This window comes from Mustela lutreola, chromosome 2 (assembly GCF_030435805.1).
Source record: "Mustela lutreola isolate mMusLut2 chromosome 2, mMusLut2.pri, whole genome shotgun sequence".
Taxonomy (NCBI): domain Eukaryota; kingdom Metazoa; phylum Chordata; class Mammalia; order Carnivora; family Mustelidae; genus Mustela; species Mustela lutreola.
Window position 1 is genome coordinate 29,244,296 of NC_081291.1, and position 25,402 is coordinate 29,269,697.

At 39.0% G+C, this 25,402-nt stretch overlaps 1 protein-coding gene across 11 annotated transcripts in view; it reads right to left on the minus strand.

The window, feature by feature from the left end:
- Positions 1 to 25,402, minus strand: part of FHIT (fragile histidine triad diadenosine triphosphatase) — a 1,430,768-nt gene that overhangs the window by 1,067,678 nt on the left and 337,688 nt on the right. Inside the window, exon 1 of one of the 11 annotated variants that reach the window (XM_059161369.1) lies at positions 19,463 to 19,485. The exons of the other annotated variants lie outside the window; for them this stretch is intronic. The gene's annotated coding sequence lies outside the window, so the exon portion shown is untranslated. Of the gene's footprint in view, positions 1 to 19,462; positions 19,486 to 25,402 lie in introns of those variants that run through there. 11 annotated transcript variants of the gene reach the window in all.

Consider the following 25,402-nt stretch of genomic DNA (forward strand, 5'->3'; position numbering starts at 1 on the left):
AATACCTTTTAAAAGACTACAAAGATATAACATTTGGTAGAATCTTATTCAACCATTCTGATTTGGCCAAATGTTAAATTAGCCAAATATAATAGGAGAAAAATTTCTCTATTGATTAAGTAATTGATTTAAAATATTCATGAACTTAGCAGAAGCATTAAGTAGTAAGTTCCAGAAACAAGAAATAAATCTTATGTATGCGCAAAAAGGAATGAAGGTGTTTTGTGCAATCTTGGGGAATAGATTTTTTAAGACACTTCACAAAATCATTGACTCTGCAGCAGGAAAAACCCTACATGGATTAATCCAGAGCATTCTTATTCCTGCCTCCACAGTTGTTAAGAGCTCAAAAATAAAACTTATCTCCTAATCATTCCCCAGAACATGATTCAACACACTGTCTATTTTTTTAAAAAGGTGATGGGGGAGGCCCTGGCTGGCTCAGTCCGCTAAGTAAGCATCTGCCTTCATCTCAGGTCATGATCTCAGAGTTCTGGGATCAAGTCCCAAGTCAGGCTCCCCTCCCAGTGGAGAGTCTGCTTCTCCCTCTCTCTCTACCTGCCCCTCCCCCTGCTCTGATTCTCTCTCCCCCTCTCTTTCTCCCTCCCAAATAAATAAATAAATAAATGATCTTTTAAAAGTTAAAAAAAAAATTTTAATGTTTTCTGATATCTAATGTCATGTGATAATTTTTTTCCCAGAGACTAACCAAATATGCCTCACTATTATATCAATCAGTTCTTAAAGCCACAAGTGAAGACAGGTGCCATCCTCTCCTGTAAGAATCACACTCGTTTTTTCTTTGCAAAAATTATTAATCATACCTGTGACTATCATCCAAATTTAGCTGAAATTTTCCTGAATCCTACAAAATGAGTACAAGAGCGAGAAAATATCTTCCTAGAATGAATATGAAGGAAAGAAAGTCTTGCCATTTCTCTTAATTTATTTCTGAATTCAGCTTGGTCTTCATTAGTCCTACATAGTTGCTTTATTATTCAACGTCCTCTGTGACCCCCTTGATCATTTTTCCCTGAGGGTGCATACTTGTTCAGTAACTATATTATAATTTTGTGATCTGCGGATTTTCTCTAATATTCTACTCTACCTTTGTCCCAAATTAATGAATTCCATCCTTTTTGGCTTCTACTTCTCCTATTTATTAAATTCACTGAACACAGAGTTTATTTTCAAAGGAATTAATAATGCTTTGTTCTCAGCTTGGTATTAACAATGAATTTAATAAGCAATGGATTTAATCAATTTTTAAGTGCACTAATGACAAATTTGGTTAAAATATTAGTGTTCCAAACCTTCCATTCCCCCAGAAAAGAAATTTATTGTGCTTGACCTTTCCCTTCACCCCCTTTCTAAAAGAACTATTAATATTTGTGATGCAGAATTATGTGACAGTTAACAAAAACAGAACTGGAAGATTGGGATAAAAGCCCAAGTCCACACCCTTCATATAAAGAGTATAACAAGGAAAGTGAAGGGGTGAAAGAGAATACTTGACTCCTGAGCAGGGCAAAGTGAAAGATCACTAGAAAGAGAAAAAGAATGGAAGGGGATTTTAAGAATAGTTGACATGTATAGGAAACTCAGTGACTCCATCAAACGTAATTACATTAGTATTTACGAGTCCCAGAAGAAGAAGAGAGAGAACATTTACTTGAGGAAATAATAACTGAAAACCTCCTTAACCTGGACATCCAGATCCAGGAGGCACAGAGAACTCCCATCAAAATCAACAAAAGCAGGCCAACGCCAAGACAGATCATAATTTAATTTGCAAAATATACCAATAAAGAAAAAAAGCTAAAAGCTGTAAGACAAAAGAAGTCCCTAAATTATAAGGGAAGACCCATAAGGCTAGCTGCAGATCTCTCAATAGAAACTTGGCAAAACAGAAGTGGCATGATATATTCAACATGCTGAATGGGAAAAATCTGCAGCCAAGAATACTCTATCCAGCAAGGCTGCCATTCAGAATAGAAGGAGAGATAGTTTCCCAGACAAACAAAAGCTAAAGGGGTCTGTGACCACTAAACCAGTCCTGCGAGACTTATTAAAGGAGACTCTTTGAGTAGAAAGGAAAGATCAGATATGACAGAGAAAGGAACAGAGATGATCTCCAGAAGCAACAACAAAATGAGTAATAAAATGGCATTAAATACACATCTACCAATAATTACTCTGAATGTAAATGGACTAAATGCCCCAATCAAAAGACACAGGGTATCAGAATGGATTAAAAAAACAAGATCCATCTATATGCTGCCTACAAGAGACTCATTTTAGACCCAAAGACACCTGCAGATTGAAAGTGGGGGATGGAGAAACATTTATAATACAATGAATGACAAAAAAGAAAGCCAGAGAAGCCACACTTACACCAGACAAACTAGATTTTAAACCAAAGACTGTAACAAGAGGTGAAGAAGGGTACGATATCATAATAATGGGGATTGCCGGACAAGAAGATCTAACAATTGTACATATTCATGCCTCCAACATGGGTGCACCCAAATATATAAAACAATAACAAACATAAAGGAACTAAGTGATAATAATATAGTAATCCTAGGGGACTTTATCATCCCACTTACATCAGTGGACAGGTTATATCAGCAGAAAATCAACAAGGAAACATTGGCTTTGAATAACATACTGGACCAGATGGACTTAACAGATATATGCAGAACGTTCTATCCTAAAGCAGCAGACTACACATTCTTTTCAAGTGCAAATGGGACATTCTCCAGAATAGATCACATTCTAAGTCGCAAATCCTCAACAAGCACAAAAAGATTGAGATCATATCATGCATATTTTCTGACCACAACACTATGAAACTTGAAGTCACCTACAAGAAAAAAATTTGGAAAGACCACAAATACATGGGAATTAAACAACATGCTACTAAACAATGAATGGGTCAACCAGGAAATCAAAGGAGAAATTTTTAAAAAATACATGGAAACAACTGTAAATGAAAACATAATGGTCCCAAATCTTAGGGTACAACAACCACGGCAGACAAGTTTTTAGCAATACAGCCCTACCTTAAGACACAAGAAAAATCTCAAATAAACAACATAACCTTACACCTAAAGGAGCTAGAAAAAGAACAACAAAAAAAACCGAAGCCTAAAACCAGCAGAAGAAAGGAAGTAATAAAGATTAGAATAGAAATAAATGAAATAGAAACTAAAAAACAATAGAAGAGATCAATGAAACCAGGAACTGATTATACGGAGGAAAAAAAAAAAAAGAATAGTTGTCATGTGTAATGAATAAAAGAATGCTCAAAAATTTTTAAAAGACCTAAGTAAAATTATAAATTACTTTTCCCAAAAACAACAACAACAACAACAAAAAGTAAGCTGTTAAAAAAAAAAGAGCCTAGGCCAAGAATACATTATTCTGTTTAATGTTACTTTTTTGTTTCTGATAATCAATATAAAGTTTGTTTTGTTTTAATGTAAAAAAAAGTTACTTTTCAATAAGTTCATTTGCTCTCTTATTATAAGACTGAACCAGATATGGCCCCAGCACTTATGTAGGTTATACAAATACCTTCCAGTGCTGATGTTTATTCATTTACATCTCAACTTTGGTTTCCTTTTAATGTCATAAACACAGACCAGAAACAAACTAGATCATCCCAGACATTTTCAAGAGCCCTCAGTCAGCTTTAAATGAATTTCCATTTCTATTACAATTTCCATTAGTTAATTCACAGGTCAAAGTCTGGGACAACTTTTCAAACTACTTGAGTAATTAATAAATTTATATGACAACACACTGAAAATAAAAGTGTCTGTTAGTATCAAATACAAAAAAAGACACAGTGGGAGGCAACAGTTGCTATTCAGTAATACAATTTTGAACTACAGGCAATGCATCTAAAACAAACATGTCAGAAGAAAATTAAGGAACAACTTTGTAACTTAAATGATAATCATCTTTCATAAGGTGTTTATGCAAATGATAAGCACTTAGTGGCTTTAATGCTTTGCTATACAGATCACCCAGCAGAATATGGACATAACCTCCACTGGAATATGGGGGCTCTTCGTGCTCCATTTTTTTTTTAAAGATTTTATTTATTTATTTGACAGATGGAGATCACAAGTAGGTAGAGAAGCAGGCAGAGAGAGAGGAGGAAACAGGCTCTCTGCTGAGCAGAGAACCCAATGTGGGGCTCCATCCCAGGACCATGACCTGAGCCGAAGGCAGAGGCTTTAACCCCTTGAGTCACCCAGGTGCCCCCATGCTTCATTTTTTAGTTGAATTATATTATTTAAAAGCAATACAGTGCATCAAGATCAAAAGCTTCTGCACAGCAAAGGAAACAGTCAACAAAGCAAAGAGGCAACCCATGAAATGGAAGAAGATACTCACAAATGACAATAGGACAAAAGGCTGATATCCAGGATCTATAAAGAGCTTCTTAAACTCAACACACACAAAACAAATAATCATGTCAAAAAATGGGCAGAAGACATGAACAGACACTACTCCAATGAAGACATACAAATGGCTAACAGACACATGAAAAAATGTTCATCATCACTAGCCATCAGGGAGATTCAGATCAAAACCACATTGAAATACCACCTTACACCAGTTAGAATGGCCAAGATTAACAAGACAGTAAACAACATGTGTTGGAGAGGATGTGGAGAAAGGGGAACCCTCTTACACTGTTGGTGGGAATGCAAGTTGGTGCAGCCACTTTGGAAAACAGTGTGGAGATTCCTGAAGAAATTAAAAATAGAGCTTCCTTATGACCCCACAATTGCACTACTGGGTATTTATCCCAAAAATACAGGTGTAGTGAAAAGAAGGGCTATCTGTATCCCAATGTTCATAGCAGCAATGGCCACAGTCACCAAACTCTGGAAAGAACCAAGATGCCCTTCAATGGACAAATGGATAAGGAAGATGTGGTCCATATACACTATGGAGTATTATGCCTCCATCAGAAAGAATGAATAGCCAACTTTTGTATCAACATGGATGGGACTGGAAGAGATTACGCTGAGTGAAATAAGTCAAGCAGAGAGAGTCAATTATCATATGGTTTCACTTATTTGTGGAGCATAAGAAATAACACGGAGGACATGGAGACTATGGACTCTATGAACCATGAGAGACTATGGACTCTGAAAAACAATTTGACAGTTTTGGAGGGGCGGGGGGTGGGAGGTTGGGTGAGACTGGTGGTGGGTATTAAAGAGGGCACATATTACATGGAGCACTGGGTGTGGTGCATAAACAATGAATTCTGGCATACTGAAAAGAAATTTTAAAAAAATAAATAAAAATTTTTAAAAAATCAATACAGCATAACATATTAATTATTATTCCTTTTAAAATTTTTTATTTATTTGTTTATTTTTGAGAAGGAGATTCAGAGCATGTGCGAATGGGGGGAAGGAGCAGAGTGGGAGGCAGAGGAAGAGGGAGAGAGAGAATCCCAAGCAGACTCCACGTTCAGCATGAAGCCATCGCAGGGCTTGATACCACAACCCTGAGGTCATGATCTAAGCCAAAACCAAGAGACAGACACTCAACCAACTGAGCCACTCAGGGGCCCCATAGTAATTATTATTCTCAAACAAGTACATAAAATAAAAGAACAATTTGAACTAAATTAAAATTTTGTCATCCTTCAGACCAATTATGTTATGTATTTGTAAATTAAACCTGTCACCAATAAATTGTACCACATAGCAGGGGTATACATGAAAAAATGAGAGAAAAGGGAGGCTTCAGAAATGTATATACATATATAGTAAATAGAAACACCAAGGTATTCTCAAAGATCTAAGTAGCCTATATAGCACTATAGTAGATCTTATCTTCTTAACAGGGGGGATTTGAGCAATAAAGCTAGCACCTAAGGCAAATGTTGCATATAGTCAAACTTAACATTGAAGATCATTTACACACCTGTAGGGTGTGAGTTATGTTGCTTTGTTTATTCAAGCCTGATGGTAACTATCTGGAAACAAACAAGTGAGCTAGGCTACAGAAAGGAAGCACAGAAAAGTCAACCTACACATATCTGGGAATTCGAACAACCTTGTCTTTAAGAGACTACCAAGTATCCACCAAGGACGGGTGGTGAAATACAAACTTATAAACCCTCCAACAGAGTCTATTCTGTTGTTTTAACATGAAAATTTTATAACCTTAATATATTAATAGGTATGTGTGTCATAATTAAGATTAAATAAGGTTATATATATATATATATATATATATATATATATATAACACCAGATACAGTGACTGACACAGAAAGATGCTCAATAGATATGCTGGGTTTTATTCTAAGCCTTATTTCACCCGACCCATAAACACACTGCTCTTTTAAGTCTTGTAGAGAGTATCATGGCAACTGCTTCTGTTCTTTTCAAACCGGCATTTCCAGTTGGGCTGGGATGACAGGATTAACAGACATCATTTGCATACTTGAAGCTTAGAATAGAGGTAAACTCACCCAGGAGTTGCGTTCTGAGTGGGCATAAGGTGAATCCATTTCCCACAGGAAGCACAACTTTATGCTTGGGTCACATCTCAGCCGACTGACTCCCTAACTGGGCCTGCTCTTTCCAAAGCCACGACATGGTACATCAGGCTCAAACCATAAGATGAACAAACTAGGAGGGCCTGTTTCTTTTTCAAAAATGCATTCCTATCAACTCTACCAGGAAAGCACATGAACTCATGAAATTCATTTTTTCTTACCTTACATAACATATCGATCCATAGGTCCCTTTCGCCAGCACTTACTAGCAATGGGATGACACAACATCTAGAAACTGTAATTCTTTTTCCTTCCTTGTCCTTTTCCCCCCTTCCCTCTCTTCTTCCTTCAAATTTCTGCCTCGAGTAAAACCACAGCAAGAGGGAAAGTCAAATGGATTTTCCTATCAGTGGACATTTTTGTGATATACTCAATTTTGGTCCTCATATGAACTCCCTCCAGGCGCTCCTTTATGGGAATAAGGTATACCAAATGAAATAGAGAACTCGAGGCACAATTTTACCCTGGACATCTGAAGAGAGAATATTTTTCTCCTGGATTTATGGTGCAATGCAGCTCAGCCACTTTCTTTTCCTCTTTTCCCTACTTTGCCCTTCCTGCTTACTGCTGCACACCATCATCACCATCGTCATAAATTTATAGAGTGCCTATGGCTGCAGCCTCTGCGTAGCTCCTAAATGATCTAATCCAGATATCATTGTCTTCGGCCCCCCTTTGGCATGAGTCTATTTACAATTCCGCTTCCTGATTGAAATCTGCTTCCAATTATTTTTCATAAGATATTTTTGCTTTCTTTTGTTTCCCTTAAGTTGAATCTCTTTTATGTCTCCCCCTCATTTTCATACTTCCCTGGGCCCTAGGGAGTTACTGTACATTTACAGGGGTTTACATATTCAAATTTAGCAACTCTTGAGAACTTTACTATCCAACTGCCTTTTCTAAGGGAATTTTTAGCAAGGTTAACTAAGAGGAAATCTTTGGACTCTGGAATTCCAAGCCTCTAGTACCAGGCCTCTGCTCTAACATCACATGGCAAGGTGATGACCAGCGTTATGGCGCCTTCTCTCTACCCAGGCCAGACTCTCCAAAGACATCTACTCTTCAAACCCCTAGAATTCTAACAGGGCGTCCTTAGGATATCAGACACCCAGGCTTTGGATTTAGACGGATAGGGGTTCAAATCCAGCCTCCACTTAATTTGGATCTAACTTTAAGAGTTATTGCACCTTTCTGAGTTTCAATTGCCTTGACTGAAAAATGAGAATGAAAATATTCACCAAATTAAATTATTGTGAGGCTGAAATGAGGTAATCTTTGTAAAATACACACAAAGTCTTCTATGTGGTGAGCAGTCCAACACAGTAGCCATCATTTTTATTCTTATCAGTTAAAATGTTGCATAGAATGCATTTGTCTTCAAAGAAGTTCACAAAGCTGACCTTAGAGCAGACAGTAATACATTATTTAGTAGACCCCCCAGTCCCAAATATCACTTGGTTCAGTGTTTTCAGACTTGGGAAGTCAATAAATATTTTTTAAATTGAAATTGAGGACACACAGAGGGTCAGTATTTGGAACCAAAGGAATAGATAACCAGTCATAAATTTGGACATATCATTAAGAGCCTCTCTTCTCAGAAAGTACCTCTCTTTTAAAATATATTTACTACAGTTACCCATGGAGACCGAATATTTTTATCATCAGTTGCAAAACTGGCTCCTGAAGGGGAAAACCATGTAATTATAACTAGAGATGACTGCACACAACCTTTTATGTAAGGGAAGAACAAAAAGTAGACCTTGGGCAAGAGGCTGGGAAGCAGAGGGACAGAAGAGGAGAAGGAAATGAGAAAGAGAAAAAGAGAAAATGTTTGATGGGGAATAATATTTGGCTTTTGGCTCTTCTCCATACCACCACAGATAGGAAGACCTTACCATTTATGACTGCTGTCAATTCCCTCTATGGAAACTGAACAATGGGACACCTCCCACCTCTCAAAGAGAGTACAAGTGGAATTCCTACTGGACTTCTACCTAAATTTATTTATATATACATACATATATATATATATATGTATTATATATAAAATATAATTCATATATATTTATATATTTATTTATATATATTATATATAATGTATAAAATATATAATACATTATATATAATATATATAAATATATATGAATTATTATGATTTTTAAAAATCAGCTAAATATCTAAACTCAATGATGAAATTAATTGGGCCAATCCACAAGAGTAAGTGTTTTTTTTTTTTTTTTTTTTACTCTGGGAGATGAATAAAATCTTCTAGGAAAAGAAATAAAAACATTCATTCATTGATCCTGATCTGTAAAAAGAGCAGTATGATCTGCTTTTGTACCAAACAGACTATCTTTTAAATGCTATTTCTGCCACTTGCTTGTTGGGCAAGTTAACTGATCCTTTATGTGCTTGACTTCCTCATACCTAACCTAGATAGGAAAATACCTGTGGGGAGCAGGAGACCAGGCCTGCCACTCTCTCTCTCTCTTCCTGTGCCCCTACATCCCTCAAAGGAGCAATTCCTAATCAGATGCACCATACTCAAGCACAGTGGTTCTCACTAAAGGGCAGGGTCACTATACAACAAAGCCTCCTTCCCTCATCTCCACTTCCTCCCCTCTAAATTGGGAAAAGTGATTCCTCAGGGAAGGCTAAGCATTTTCTTCTCTCTCTCCTGCCTTCTTTCCATCTTTAGGCAACAGCATCTGTGAGCCAAAGTGATGTCCAAAGCTCCAGCTCCTGCCCTCACACTTTCATTCTGTCCTGCTTCCCCAGAATGACCTCATTCAGAATTCTTCAGCATGCTGTTTTTTGGAGGGAGCTATTAAGAAGTGGGAGGAAATCTGCTATGACCCTTCCAGATCAGCCTATCTTTATCACTTGAAGGTCTTGGGTACTGGCCCAACTTGGTTACCGTTTCCATGTTAGGGACTCTGTATTTGCTCTTCCCTATCTCTGGAAGGTTCTGCAACTTAAAATCATGGAACTTTAAATTATGCACATCTCAGTTCTAATGCTATCTCTTCAGAGAGGCCTTTCCTGATCATCCAATCTTAAATAGCATTTTCACAACCACCAAGTCACTCTATTACATTAATCTATTATTTTGTTAAAAAAGTCCTTTTTTTTTTTTTAAAGATTTTATTTATTTATTTGACAGAGAGAGATCACAAGTAGGCAGAGAGGCAGGCAGAGAGAGAGAGGAGGAAGCAGGCTCCCCGCTGAGCAGAGAGTCTGATGCGGGACTCGATCCCAGGACCCTGAGATCATGACCCGAGCCGAAGGCAGCGGCTCAACCCACTGAGCCACCCAGGTGCCTCAATTTTTTTTTTTTTTTTCCTGGAGCAAATACCCAATTTTTATTTCTGCCTTCCCGCAGAATATCTGAGGCACTTGGCACCACAGGGCCGGGACATGGGCTCCTACTTCCCCCACTACTCCAAGCAAGGCTTCCACAGGCTTCCGACAGGGAACCAGAATAGTGCCTCTCCAGGATTAAGGGGCTCCTGGCCTGTAAGCACACCGCCACCCCGCCCCCGACCCAACTTTCTTCACTCCTGGAATAGCCTTCACCCAGCAACAGGAGGGAAGGACAGGGCTTTGCTGAAGGAAGGAAAACAGGTTGACCACACACACACACACACACCCCCTTCCCAGCCTCTAGGGACTCCCAACTTGACTCTGTAACCAAGCCCCTGGTTTGTGGAGGGAGTGGGCGAGGGCTCCTGGGAACAGAAAGCAGGGTGGAGAGGAGGTTTGAGTCCTAGTCAATGCTCTTGAAAACATTGTCAGTTAACATTTTCTCTTAAGAAAGTCTCAATCATGGGGCACCTGGGTGGCTCAATGAGTTAAAGCCTCTGCCTTCAGCTCAGGTCATGATCCCAGGGTCCTGGGATCGAGCCCCTAATCGGGCTCTCTGCTCAGCAGGAAGCCTGCTTCCTCCTCTCTCTGCCTGCCTCTCTGCCTACTTGTGATCTCTGTCTGTCAAGTAAATAAATAAAATCTTAAAAAAAAAAAAACAGTCTCAATCTAAAAAGAAAAAGTCTCAATCACAACAATAACTGCAAAAAATAGCTCAATGACATATTAAATTGGGGAATTTTTTTTAAGTTGGAGGTTAGAGAGCCTCTTGGAAATATCTTCAATTCTCCACAAAATAAAACAAGGCAGAGCCCCTCCAGAGGTCCAACCAAGGCTTTCCCCTAGCACAAGAAAAGATAGCTGTTTCTTTTGCTGAAGATGAGATGAAGTAGTTGGCATGAGTTTATTGGATATATGTGTGTGTGTGTGTACGTATACATATATATATGCCATAAATATTTTTTAATGTGTAACAGAATTGTCAATATCGATGAGTTTGTTGGCTATGTATGTGTACATATTATATATATATTATATATATATAATATATGCACACCATTTTTTTTAACAGAATACATCAATATCAGAGTCACACTTAGCACAAAGATGCTTATACTAGGAGACTCAGGAGAATAATACTGACTCCTAGTTGCCATCTCACATTTACTAAGAAGCATATATTTATTGAGAAGAATCTCTAGCAACATGGACTATATTCTTTGAATTGGTACTTCTTAGTCTTGCTGTATTTTGCCAGTTCTGTATGGCTAAAATGGAAGAAGTTCAATGTACACAAGATATAATTCCATTCTACTCAAGACCACTCTTTTTTTTTTTTTTAAGATTTTATTTATTTATTTGGCAGAGAGAGATCACAAGTAGGCAGAGAGGCAGGCAGAGAGAGAGGAGAAAGCAGGCTCCTGGCCGAGCAGAGAGCCTGATGCGGGGCTCGATCCCAGGACTCCGGGATCATGACCCGAGCCGAAAGCAGAGGCTTTAACCGACTGAGCCACCCAGGCGCCCCTCAAGACCACTCATTTTTACAGCATAATGTCTTTGTATTAAAAATCAAAAGATGGTAGCCCTATAGAACTTTGTCAACCTGATCCCATTTTCCCACTTCATGGCCAAAGAATGTAGACAGATATCATATTCAGAGCAGGTGTCAAAAAAATCTTCATATATGTTTAATTTAAGAACCAAATAAGCAGACCTGTACCTTTCTATGATATAGCTAATCTTATGATGTTTATACATCTGTTTCTTAAAAGAAGGCTTTGTGAGGGTTGCTGGGGGGAGGGGGTTTGGGAGAAGGGGATGGGATTATGGACATTGGGGAGGGTATGTGCTTTGGTGAGTGCTGTGAAGTGTGTAAACCTGGTGATTCACAGACCTGTACCCCTGGGGATAAAAATATATGTTTATAAAAAATAAAAAATTAAATTAAAAAAAAAAAAAAGAAGAAGGCTTAATATAAATCCTTAAAAAAAAGAATAAAACCAAAATTTCTATTAGTGCTGTGAGGGTTAATTTTATATATCAATTTGCCTGGATCAATGCATGCCCAGATATTTGATCAAACATTATTCTGGGTTTGCTTGTAAGGGTATTTTGCATGAGTTTAACATTTAGGTTAAGGTTGAGGTCCAGAGAAGATGGTGGAATGGAGGATCCAGGCTGACCTCATCCTATAGACACACCTAGATAATACACACATCAGTGTAAATAATCCAGTAAATGACCTGAAGACTAGCAGAAAAAAACTCTCTACAATGAAATGTAAAGAAAAGGCCACATCTAAGAGGGTAGAAAGGGTAGAGATGTGGTCAGGAACCAAACGGACCCATGGAACTGTCCATGAGAGGGAGGGATGGTGTTGGCATGAAGTAGGGACAGGAACAGACCCCCACATCAGGCACCCCGAGCATGCAGGACACAGAGTAGGAAGACAAATCCCCATAGTGTTCGGCTTTGAAAACTAGAAGGGCCTAACTTCATGAGTAGTTACAATCAGTGGGGCTTAACACCTGGAATGTTAAAAAGCAATGGGCATGGTTTTGGAAGGGCTGAAGGCAATATGAAACAGCTCTAGCCTTAAGAGAGAGCAAAACAAACAGCCATGCTGAGATACAACACAGAAGTGCAGTTTGAAACCACCTAGTATATATGTGAAAGAGACTCATTTACTAATCACAGAGCCCGCGCTAGAGAAGTAGGGATCTTTAGGAGACTTCTCCAAGAACAAAAGAATTGTTGGGCACACTTACCTCCCACTTTCCCCAGCCTAATTACATGGCACCTGCCAGAATAAGTGCACAATGAACTTTCCACCTAGCTTGCTAAAAACACACTCCACCTCACATTCCCCTGTGGACCCACCCATCCATTGCAGTCTGGGAAAGACTTCTTCCAGGCAGCTGCAGCCTTCCTCCTACAGAAGACCTGCACGGACTTTACTGGCTCCCCACACCCTGCCCCGTGTTCTCCTGTGGACCTGCTCCCTCCAATATACCCTAGCCCAGAGCCCATCCAAAGCCATGTCACAAGCCTGGCATTTTACAAGCAGCCCTGACAGTGACCAGCATCACTCCAAAGTGACTCATGCCCTGGGGAGAGGGGAAGATAACACACACACCAATCCCACTGTGGTTCCAGTGGAGGACTAGAGGCAGACATCAGGTCTGAATGCAGGCCCTGTCCACCAATAAAAGCTTCTCAGGGAACACACAAGGAAAACCAACCTCCAGTTCAGTGATATCCCACCTCTTACAAACACCTGGTCTGACTCAACTCAAGCCTATGTTGGCCCCAGACTGACCCACTAACAACAGTGACCAAACCCTGCCCACAACAGACAAAGAACCATTGCAGAAAACTGTATTAAAGGAAAAAGTGGCTCACATGCCAGAGCAGGGTGCATGCGAAACACATAGAAGACACCACTGAAATGCCAGGTTCTGGTGAAGAGAGGACATTATACTACAGGGCACAACAGGACCTCTTCTTCATAAGGCCACTACTTTCAAGAGCAAGAGACCTAGCTGAATTTCTTAACACAGAGAAAAAGGCATAGTTAAACAACATGAGGAGACAAAGGAATATGTCTTAAATGAAAATATAGAACAAAATCACAGCAAGAGACCTATGTGAAATGGAGATAAGTAATATGGCTGAGGGAAAATTTACACTAATGGTCATGAAGATACTCACTGGACTTGAGACAAGAGTGGAGGACCTCAGTGAGATCCTTAATGAACAGACAGAGAGCATAAAAAAGAACCAGAGATGAAGAACTCAATAAATGAAATGAAAAATATACAAGTTGGAATAAACGGTAGAATAGAGGAAACAAACAAACAAAACACATCAGCGACCTGGAGGACAGAGTAATCGAAAGCAATCAAGCTGAAGAGGAAAGAGAAAAATCTAATAATAAAACATGGAGCTAGACTAAGGGATTTCAGTGATACCATCAAGTGTAATAGTGTTTGCATCATAGGACTCCCAGAAGGAAAAGAGATAGAAAAGGGCACAAAAATGTATTTGAAAAAAATAATAGCTGATGCGGCAACTGGGTGGCTCAGTCAGTTAAACATCTGCCTTCAGCTCAGTTCATGATTCCCAGAGCCCTGGGACTGAGTAATGTGTTGGGCTCCTAGCTCAGTGGGGAGGCTGCTTCTCTGCCACTCCCCCTGCTAGTGTTCTTGTTCTCCCTCTCTCTCATAAATAAAATCTTTAACAAAAAAAAAAAAAAAAAAAAGGAGTAAGAGAAAAGAAAACAGTTATATACAAGCAAAACCCCATAAGATACCTGCTGCTTTTTCAGCAGAAACTTTACAAGCCAGAATACATTGGCATGATATACCCAAGGCGCTGAGAGAAAAAAAACCTGCAACCAAGAATACTGCATCCAACATGGCTATCATAAGGAACAGAAGGACAGATAAGGAGTTCTCCAGAACTGCAGAACAGGACTACAAGAAATGTTAAAGGAGACTCACTGAGTAGAAAGGAAAGACCATAAGCAGGAGTAAGAAAAGTTAGAATCACAAAAGCAGTAAAATTAGGTATATGTATAAAAATCAGTCAAGGGATTTACAAAACAAAAGGATGTAAAATATGATACCGTATACTTAAAATGTGGGGAGGAGGGAGAAGTAAAAACTTAGTGCTTTTACAATGGGTTCAAACGTAAGCAACTATCAATTTAATATAGACTGCTATATGCGTAAGATTTTATATATAAACCTAACGGTAACCACAAATCAAAGAACAATAATAGATATATAAATAATAAAGAGAAAGAAATCCAAGAATATCAATAAAGAAAGCCAGCAAACCGTGAGAGAAGAGGACAAGAGAAGAAAAGAACAGAGACCTACAAAAACAACCATAAAACAAGCAATGGAATGGCAATAAGTACATACCTATCAGTAATAACCTTGAATGTAAATGGACTAAATTCTTAAATCAAAAGACAAAGAGTGATGAAATGGATAAAAATGCAATACCCAGGGGTGCCTGGGTGACTCAGTGGGTTAAAACCTCTGCCTTTGGCTCAGGTCATGATCCCAGAGTCCTGGGATCAAGTCCCGTGTTGGGCTCTCTCTTCAGTGGGGAGTCTGCTTCTCCCCCTCTCCTCCCTCTGCCTGCCTCTCTGCCTACTTGTAATCGCTGTCTGTCAAATAAATAAATGAATAAATAAAATCTTTTAAAAAATGCAATACCCAATCTATATGCTACTTGTAAGAGATTCATTTCAGACCTAAAGTCACATGCAGACTGAGATTAAAATGGCGGAAAAGCATTTATCATGCAAATGGAGTGAAAAGAATGCTGGGGTAGCAATATTTATATAAGATGAAATAGACTTTAAACAAAGACTATAACAAGAAACAAAGAAGGACACTATATAATCATTAAAAGAATAACCCAGCAAAAGATAACAACTGTAAATATTTATGTACCCAACATGGGAGCACCCAAATATACAAAGTAGATTATAACAAACATAAAGGAAATAATCAACAGTAATACAATAGTAGTAGGGTCCTTTAATACCCCACTTTTATCACTGGACAGATCATCCAAAATCAACAAGGAAACAGTATCTTCAAATGACACATTGGACCAGATGGTTCAATATATATTCAGAACATTCTATCCTAAACAGTAGAATGCACATTCTTAAATGCAAATGGAACATTCTCCAAAACAGATCACATATTAAGCCACCAAACAAGTCTCAATAAATACAAAATGAAAAAAGTGATAACACACATTCTTGTCTGACCATAACACTATGAAACTAGAAATCAACCACAAGAAAAGAATCTGGAAAAAACCCTAAGCATGAAGTTTAAATAGCATCCCACTAAACAATGAATGGGTCAACCAAGAAATCAAAGAAGTAATCAAAATGTAAATGGAAACAAATGAAATGAAAGGCAATAATCCAAAGTCCTTAGAATAGCAAAAGCTGTTCTAAGAGGGAACTTTATAGCAATTCAGGGCTACCTCAAAAAGCAAAAAAAAATCTCAAAAAAATAATGAAGTAGCAGAAAGACAAGTTAATCCCATTTACAATTACAACAAAAATAATAAAAGACCTAGGAATAAACTTGACCAAGGAGCTGGAAGACCTGTACTCTGAACACTGTAAAACACTGATGAAAGAAATTGAAGATAACCCAAAGAAATAGAAAGATATTCCATGCTCATAGATCTTAAAAACAAATAGCTAACATGTCCATACCCACAGCAATCTAAGATTTAATGCAATCTCTATCAAAATACCACCAGCACTTTTCACAGAACTAGAACAAATAATCCTAAAATGTGTACAAAATCAGAGAAAACCCCAAATAGCCAAAGCAATGTTGAAAAAGAACAAAACTGGAAGGATCATAACCCTAGATTTCAAGATACACTACAAAGTTATACTAATCAAAAGAATATTGGTCCTAGCACAAAAACAGACAGATGATCAATAAAAAGAATAGGGAGCCCAGAAATAAGTCCACAATTATATGGTCAATTAATCTTCAACAAACGAGGCAAGAACGTACAATGGTGAAAAGACAGTCCTTGAACAAATGATATTGGGAAAACTGTATAGCTACTTGCAAAGGAATGAAACTGGACCACTTTCTTGTACCATATACAAAATAAACTGTGGAAAACAGTATGAAGGCTCCTCAAAAAATTAAAATCAGAAATACTAGATGTGTATTTATAGAAACTTTAATTCAAAAAGATATGTGTACCCCTATGTTTATTGCATCATTATTTACAATAGCCAAATTGTGAAAGTAGCCCCAGTGTCCATCAACAGTTGAAGAGATAAAGATGTGAGATAGATAGATAGATAGATAGAAAGATAGATTACTGAACCATAAAAAAGAATGAAATCTTGCCATTTGCAACAACATGGAGGGATCTAGAGGGTTCCATGTTAAGTGAAATAAGTCAGTGAAAGAAAGACAAATACCATATGATTTCACTTACATGTATAATTTAAGAAACAAAACAAAGAAAACAAAAAAGAGACCAAATAAGAAAACAGACTCTTAACTACAGAGAAAGAACTGATGATTACCAGAGGGACAGGGAAAGTAAATGAAGGGGATTAAGAAGTACACTTCCATGGTGAGCACTGAATAATGTATAGAATTGTTGAATCACTATAGTATACACCTGAAATTAATACAACCCTGTATGTTAACTACACTGGGAGTAAAATTTAAAATAAATAAATAAATTGATAGGCTGAGTAAAGAAGACTGCTCTCCCCAATGTACGCAGACCTCATCCAAAAAGCTGAAGGCTCAATAGAAAAAAGGCTGACCCTCCCCCATTTAAGAAGGAACTTCTCCTACTTGACTGTGTTGAGCTGGGACATAAGTGTCTTTTCCTGCCTTCAGACTCAAACTGAAACACTCGCTCTTCCTAGGACTTGAGCCGGCCCACTTTTAGACTAAAATGACAACATAGCTTCTAGTGGTTTTCAGGCCTTTGGACTCAGACCGGAACTATATCACTGACACCACCCTGAGTTTTCAGCTTGCCAGCTGCTGATCTTGGGACCTGTCACCTCCATAATTACATGGGCCAATTCGTTATAATAAATTTACATATATCCAATTGGTTCTGTTTCTCTGGAGAACCCTATCTATTACAAGGGTTAAACTCAAACCCCCAAGATTAATCACTGCCTTTATCAGGTAGGTATCTAACTGTATGTCTCTTTATGAACGATATAAAGTCTTTCCATGAGTTAGCATATGACACTCCATCATTCATCCTGGAACGCTCTTTAGGTGTTTAAAACTTTTTATATATTAAAATGTAAAACATCAATGAAGGATATTGTGAAACTAAGTTGGAAAGAGTGGTTAGGAATGCCAATTATAGGGCAATCTTAAATTTAAAGTAATATTCCATTTTCTCAGTGAAAAGATTAAAATCTTCAAAAGGGAGGATGGTTAGCTTATACATTAAAAATTGTAGGGATATATAAAAAATAGTTCAAACATCTACTTCTGTTTTTTTTATTTCATTAAGTGGATGTTTAAAAGAATACATTTAATTCAAACTCTGGCATGGATGTCTTCACTGCCTTTTATTCCTTCAACAGAGTGTTCCAGAGCACATCTGTTACTCTTGGTTTGAGACATGGTACTCCCTGAATCACACATGATGCTATCTCTGGAAGTTGTCTCTGAAAGCACAAGTACCCAATGATATAACCAGCCTTTTCTTTTAAATAACAATTTCTCCTCCTACAGGCATAGATTCTGATATTCATGATAGAACCATCTCTTGTATTGCTTTTTTAAAGTAATTTTCAGAAGGTCATTATACAACATTCACTATGTATAACTGTGAAGCCACAACCCCCAGAACATGACTAATTCCATATTCAATTTCTTTACTCCTTTTTTTATTGATCTCCACAGACGACCTTCACAAGCACTCAAAATGAACATTGCAGAAGGCCATTCAGCCCACTGTAAGTGCCCAAAGCAGCACCTGAAAGGACCCAAACATAAAGAAAGGATAATAAATTTGGGGGGAAAGCAAATGTCACCCCTGTTGGTGTTATAATGCAGTTCTGGCTTGAGGATAAAATGTCAGTTGATTTAATGATAGACTTGACCATGTGCTTCATTACATCTTTTATCTATTTATCCACTAATTAGTAAACCTGAACTTTCTGAAAGACAAAGAAGTACCTATTTTTTTGATGCATTATAAACACTAATAGTGAAAGACTTGTTTTTGCATTAGAGTTCACTTCCAGTGTATTTTCTGCTCCATATACAAACAAGCGTTCAATTTCCACCCTCCAAATATGTTAAACATCATCTCTTCCTCAATGTCCTCAATAATACAGACAGCAAAGACATCTTTCTGTAAAATTAATTTGGGGCCCAATTACCTTCGTGTGAAAAAAAACCATAACACCAAACAAAAGCAAACACAATATCCAAATATCTTAAAATAATAATAATAATAATAACAACCAGGCTGAAGGAAGTGTAAATGCTCAGATTCACCAGTGGGACCAGAATGTAAACTGCTTGTTTGTAATTCATCCCAATCATCCGGCCGCTGAAGTCTCCGGCTCCCACAAAGCATATGGCAACCTAATAAAACTGACGAACCAAATGACTAAGCCTGAAGTGCTGGAACACTGGGATATCTCATACTCGTGTCAGGCCAGTTCTATTTTTCACCTCCCCTCTTTCCCTAACTTTTGTCACAGAAAGTGTTTTAGACTTTCCTTGGCAGTTAACGACCCTGACAAACATGTGTGTTTTCACTCCCTTGTGCCGTGCTTCCAAGTTTGAAGTGCTTTATCTGTAGGCAATCCCAACGTCAACAGCAGTCCAAGAGTGATTTAAACCTACAGAGCTTTCTTTTCTGTCAGTTTTTTTTTTTCCATGTAGCAAGATGTCTGAAAGTAAGCCATCTGGTACCAAGATGGCGCCTTACTGTGTCTTTAATGTCCCACGCTCCTTCTATCTTTTAGTTCTGCCATCCTTAGGTGGAGCTTTCACTTTTATTGTCCTGGATGCTGCTGCACCACCAAGCATGGTAGCCTCACTCTAGGAAAGAAGGGGGAAACAGCAAAGGGCAAAACACAAAGAGAATGTGTCAGTGGAGTCCATCCATTTCTAAAAGCTATCCAGGAAGTTCCATCTGGTGACTTTCACATACATCTCTCCAGCCGGAAATGGATCACACAGTGTCTCCTAACTGTAAGGGACTGTGGGAAACTGGACACTGCTGGTCCAAATGAAATCCGATTTTAATGTTAGAATGGAAGGGTAGGGAATGGATCTCAGAAAGGAAACCACTAATATCTGGCACACAGGTGTGTATGTGGAATGAGAAAAAGGCTAAGGGTCTCTAAGGGTCTCTAGACATCTGGGAGGCTTAAAGGAATTATTCAAAATTGCTTTTGTACCAGGGAGCTAGGGAGCTAGTCACCTCATTAGCTTCCATTTTCTTATCTCTGAAAATGCCTGCAATGTCTTCCTCTTAGACCCTAATTTAGTAATTTTATAATTATCATTTCTTAATGCAAACATGACAATATCTGTTCTCCTTCTTTCCTAATGGAACCAAAATGTTGAAGGACAGACAGCAACATGCCCAGCTTCAGATAACAGGTTATGACTGGTCTAAGCCAATCATGGCAACGCTATTTCCTTTAGCCATTAACTGATCTTCAGTAATGAGATTGTGAACTAGTCCTAACCAATGAATGGGAATAGATCGGGGCTTCCATGAACGATTTCATGTCTGAGAAAAAGCCAGAGCTGTATGAGGAGAACACCACCCCACACCCATGCCTCTTCTTTCCTGTTTTGTCACATAGAAACTTTGTGTTTGGAACTACGGTAGCTATGAGATAACCATGACAATGAAGCAATAAGCCAAAAGAGGAAAGACCATGAGAATAAAAGAGACTAGGCTCTTCATTACATCACTGAGCTATCAAACTAATGCGAGAAGCTTCTACCTCCCGTGGTCTTGTAAGCAGATAACTATCTTTATGAATTAAGCCAATATTACTTAAGTCTTCTGTTACTTGCAGCTGAAAGCACTCTTAATTCAGACATCACGCTAACATCAACCTCTACTTCTTATGGGGTAAAAGTAATGACATTCACTCTTTTATCTTTATGGCACCCCCTTATGGTTCTCGTACTCAGTGGACCTGCAACAACATAGAAAGTTATATGTTCTCCTCTTCCCAGCCTTAAGGAACTCCTCATCTAAGACTGACAAGATAAATGAGCTAGAATCAAGGTGAAACCAAACCAAAAGAAGTAAAAGCAAGCAAGAAAAGCAAATAATCAGATAAATTCCATGCTAGGTAACGTGAGGGTATAAGCTTAAAGAGTCTTATTATTTTTGGTGGGAAGATGCATCACCTTGGCTTAGAGGAGCAAAATTAAGTTGTAATCTTCAGGGTGTGTCAGTTAAAGTGTTTGATGAAGACTAAAAGGAGACTGTACTCCACATTTAATTTGGCAGAGCCTGTGGTGGTGGGCAGGGAAACTGTGATGGAAATGTCCTGAAGGCATCAACCAAAATGGTAAAGCATCCAAAGCAAAAAAGTTTGCTTCTGAGTGGACAGAGGTGGGTCAGATGGCGATATAACTGATGTCTTCAAAACTACAAAAGGCACAGATACAGGAACAAGGGCTGATTCACCAAATCCAAGGATTGCAGAATTACAACAACTTCAGGAAAGACTTCAGACTTCTCTCTCAGCTTCTGGTTTTCCTCTGTTTAACTCTTTCTCTAGCCAAAGTGCAGCCAAAGTGATCTTTTAATAATTTAAGTATTTCATACCCTTCCTCTCCCTAAAGATCTGCAATAGCTCACCATTGCTTTTGTGATTAACAACAACAACTCCAAAACTTTACCAGCAGCCACAAGGCCTTTCGTGATCTGCCCCTGCCCATCTCACCCCCTTTATCTCCTACCACACTATCCCCTCCATGCCCCACCCGGCATCTTCCTTCAGTGGGTAGATTCTATCCTACTCTCTGAGGCTGCAAGCCCACACAATACCACAGGCACCTTCACTTATCTAATGGCTACTCACACTTGGCTTCTGAGATTATACTCAGTTTTACAGGGAGGTCATCCCTCACCACTCTCTACTCCAAAGCCAAAGTGGTATACTTCCCACAGCACTCTCTTCTTCTCCCTTTTTAATATTCATGACACTTGGAATTAATTGGTTAATCACTGTCTTCTCCTCTAAACTGTAAGAGCCATGAAGGCAAGGACCATGTCTGTCTCTTCTACAGATTCTGGCATATAACTTAGCTTCCATATATACACACTGAATGACCAGTGGTAACTTACCATTATGCTGATGCCATCTTGGAAGGGAGGGCTTTCAACAGTTCAAGGACACATGAAAAACAGACTCATGATAAATTAATGAAGACAAAACACTTATTAAAGATGGTTTTCGTGAGTGGGATAAACCTTTATCCTTTTTCTATTCCAGTTAGAAATCAAGGGAAAATCAGTATCCCTCCAAACATTCCTGTGGTTCTGTACAACCAAATTTAGAGCACAAGTGAAGGAGTTAGCCCTGGATTTGGATCCCAGCATTTGTACTTCTCAGCTGTGTGATCTGACATAAACCTCTAATTTCTCTAAGCCTCAGTCTCATCATCTGTGAAATGATAAAACCTTTCCAGTAGGGGCTTATGGGGATTAACTGACATGATATATGGAAAGTCCTTACCCCAGTGCTTGCCACGAAATGAGCATGGACTGAACATCAGTGGAGGTTCTTTGATAATCTGGCCATTATTATCAGAGGCAGAATATAAATATGACTGGATTGAAACTGTAAAAGATTATTAAATGTTACACAGTATTGTTATGGATGTTGCTATTGTTATTTGTGGCCCCAAAGTACCTGCGCTCACCAGGAGCACATGGCTTCCTTGCAGGTAGGTGGCTGTATATCTCAGTCACTACCCTGGCCCAACGCCCAGCACAGTGCTTCTTCACACATGGTGTGATGCAGAAAACACTTTCTGAATGGGTACTTGAATCAAAGGTCTAAAATTGTGTGATAAAGCAGACATTCTTACAAGAAAAAAAAAATGAAGAGAAAGGCAGTGTTCAGCAGACGAGGAGATAGGAAAGAGGAAGAGGATTGTTTTCATTTTCAAAAAAATAGTAAAAGCTTTTAAGCAATAAAATTAGAAGTTCAATTTTAATGGCACAAAAGAGAACTCGTTGAGAGTTTTGTGCTATGATATGGTCAGAGCAGAAGCCGATAATGAAAGCAGCAGCATTCAGAACTATCACATCTGTGACCAGCTTTCAGACCCTGGAAAGTTGATTAGAACATTCCAGCAAAGCACTGCCCCCACATTCGAGAGGAAGGCTCTGAACCTTGCTCACACCTCTCACCCACTGATACTGCTTTCTCTACCAGCATGGCCTTGATCTGTTCTCTCTTCCGTCTTGTTCCATGACAATAATACCCAAAGTGCTTTCTACCCCTAAATGCAAGCTCGGGTGAGTGCCTTATTATAACTATGACATGTGACACAAGGCTTGCCACTAATATAAGATGAATAAGAATAAATTACCCAAATAGGACAGAAAAGCCATTCACTTAAAGAAAGGCCCACTTTCTTGAAATTCTGCGGCATTGAAACCATTTAGAGTTTGCTGTCAGGATTCCTAGCAGTGCTCATTACCCTGGCTAGCGGTCCCCCTGGACTACTGAAGGCTTATATGAAATATATATAATCACGGGCTGCAATGCCTAAGTGCAACAGGATGATTTAAAAGCACTACGATAGCCTTCACCCATGATATTCATCTCTTCCTGTCTATTCTTTTGTGATCCAGACAAAAACTTGGAATGCAATCTGTATATTGATATTCCCTGAAAAGGATTTCAGCAGCTCTTCAGGAATGATGGCTTAAGCAGTTTTAGAAACTCAAACAACATTCTGCATTCACGGTGCCTAGAGCTGTAGGTTCTACGCCCTAAAAATGAAGCCCAACTAAGTGCAGCCTTCCACGCCTGCCCCAGCTAACCCATCCAGAAGTGGGTAAGCGCATCTCCTTTGGTGTAAGATAGACCTGGCTTCCCCTCTAGGCTCCCCTAGAGCTCCCCAACTCTACATGAATTGGACGAGGTATTTGGCTTCCCTGAGCCTCAGTTTCACCATTAGACGAATTAGGTTATGCATGCCTGACAATGCAAGAGCTCAGTAAATGTTACATATCTTTGGTATTAATGTTGCTGCTGGGGCTGTCATGCTTTCTGGCAGAGACCTTTCGTGCTCATCCAGGCCCACCACTGGCCAGGGCTCCCAGCTCCGAGACCCTTGGGTGGGGCCAGGTGACTGGATCCGGATCAATGCAATACGGCAGAAGTGAGGTACACCCCTTGCTGGAAGGGCCCACAGAAATCTTTCAGGCTCTGTTTTTTACAGTTTCCTTTTCCTTTCTCAATAAACCTGATGGCTACCTGCTGAAGAAGTTAGAACTACAAAGATCCCAGGAGATAATCTCCCAGGAGAACTGCACTTGAGACACACGTGGGACGGATTCTGAATCAATAAGACATAAACTTTTTTTTTTTTTCTATTTAGTTACCTCAGGGTAAGGTGGCACCACCAGGCACCACTGATACTCTGGGCTTTGTCACTGTTATGGAAGGCTGTCCCATGCATCACAGGATGTTAAGCAGTGGCCCTGGCCTCTAACAGCCAGACGCAAATAGGAACCTCTCCCCTAATTGTGAACAACCAAAACTATCTCCAAACATTGCCAAATGTCACCAGAGTGAGAGGGGGTGCAAAATTACCCCTAGTGGAAAACTGGAAGATCAACTTCATTGTTGTCCTCACCATCCTCATTACTGACAGTCTGGTTCCGGACAGCCCCTTTATAATCATAGTCCCGAAGTTCCAAATGTAGATCCAGGATATTTTTTAGGAGCAAATGTTAAATGGCACCAAAACTTAGAAGAAGACAAGGGTTCAAATGATACATCCAGAGATATAAGATACCAAAGAACAAAGTCAAAATCAAAATAAACAATAATTTTTTACAAAAGTAAAAATAAGAAGCTGCTTTGATCATTTTGGTAGCCTAGAACAAAATTACCTCTTCTACAAAGAAAACTAAACATCAGGGTATAGGGAGTTCGTGTGTTTATCAAATACATATAGAATATTTACAATATGACAGGCACTGTGCTTAACAGAAAATGGTGAATAAAACAGACATTGTCCTGCCCTCATTTAGATGAAAGGTAAATAAAAATATGGCAGATTTTTCTGACAGCCTAAACATAGCTACTACCTGACCACCATGACAGGCAGAACTCTAAGATGCCCCTGGAGGGCATCTTAATTCTTCTTACTCGGGTGTTTCTTTGAAGGGATTCTGCAGGTGTAATTTAGATTACTAGACTGATGGCTTTCATGTGGGGAGATTATCCTGGATTACCTGAGTTGTCCAATGAAGTCACATGAGGCTTTAAGAGCCCAAGTGGAAGGTAAACAAGTCAGTCAGAAAGAGATGGTAGAAGAAGATGAAGGAGAGATGTTGCTGATGGGAAGTAAGAGATTCCAAACATGAGAAATTAGATGTGTCATAAAGTTCTGAGAGTTAGGAGCCACATGTGAGGACCGAAGAGAGGCCAGGTGGAGCTCAGGGTCATCCCCAGCAAACAGCTAGCAAGGAAAGAAGGGTTTCAGTCCTATTGCCACAAAGAAGTGAATTCAGCCAACAATCTGAGCTTGGAAGTGGTTTCTTCCCAAGAGCCTCCAGAATTGAACACAGCCCTGCTGACACCTTGATTTTAGCTTCACAGGATCCATATTGGATCTAACCTACAGAAACTGTAGTAAATGTATATTG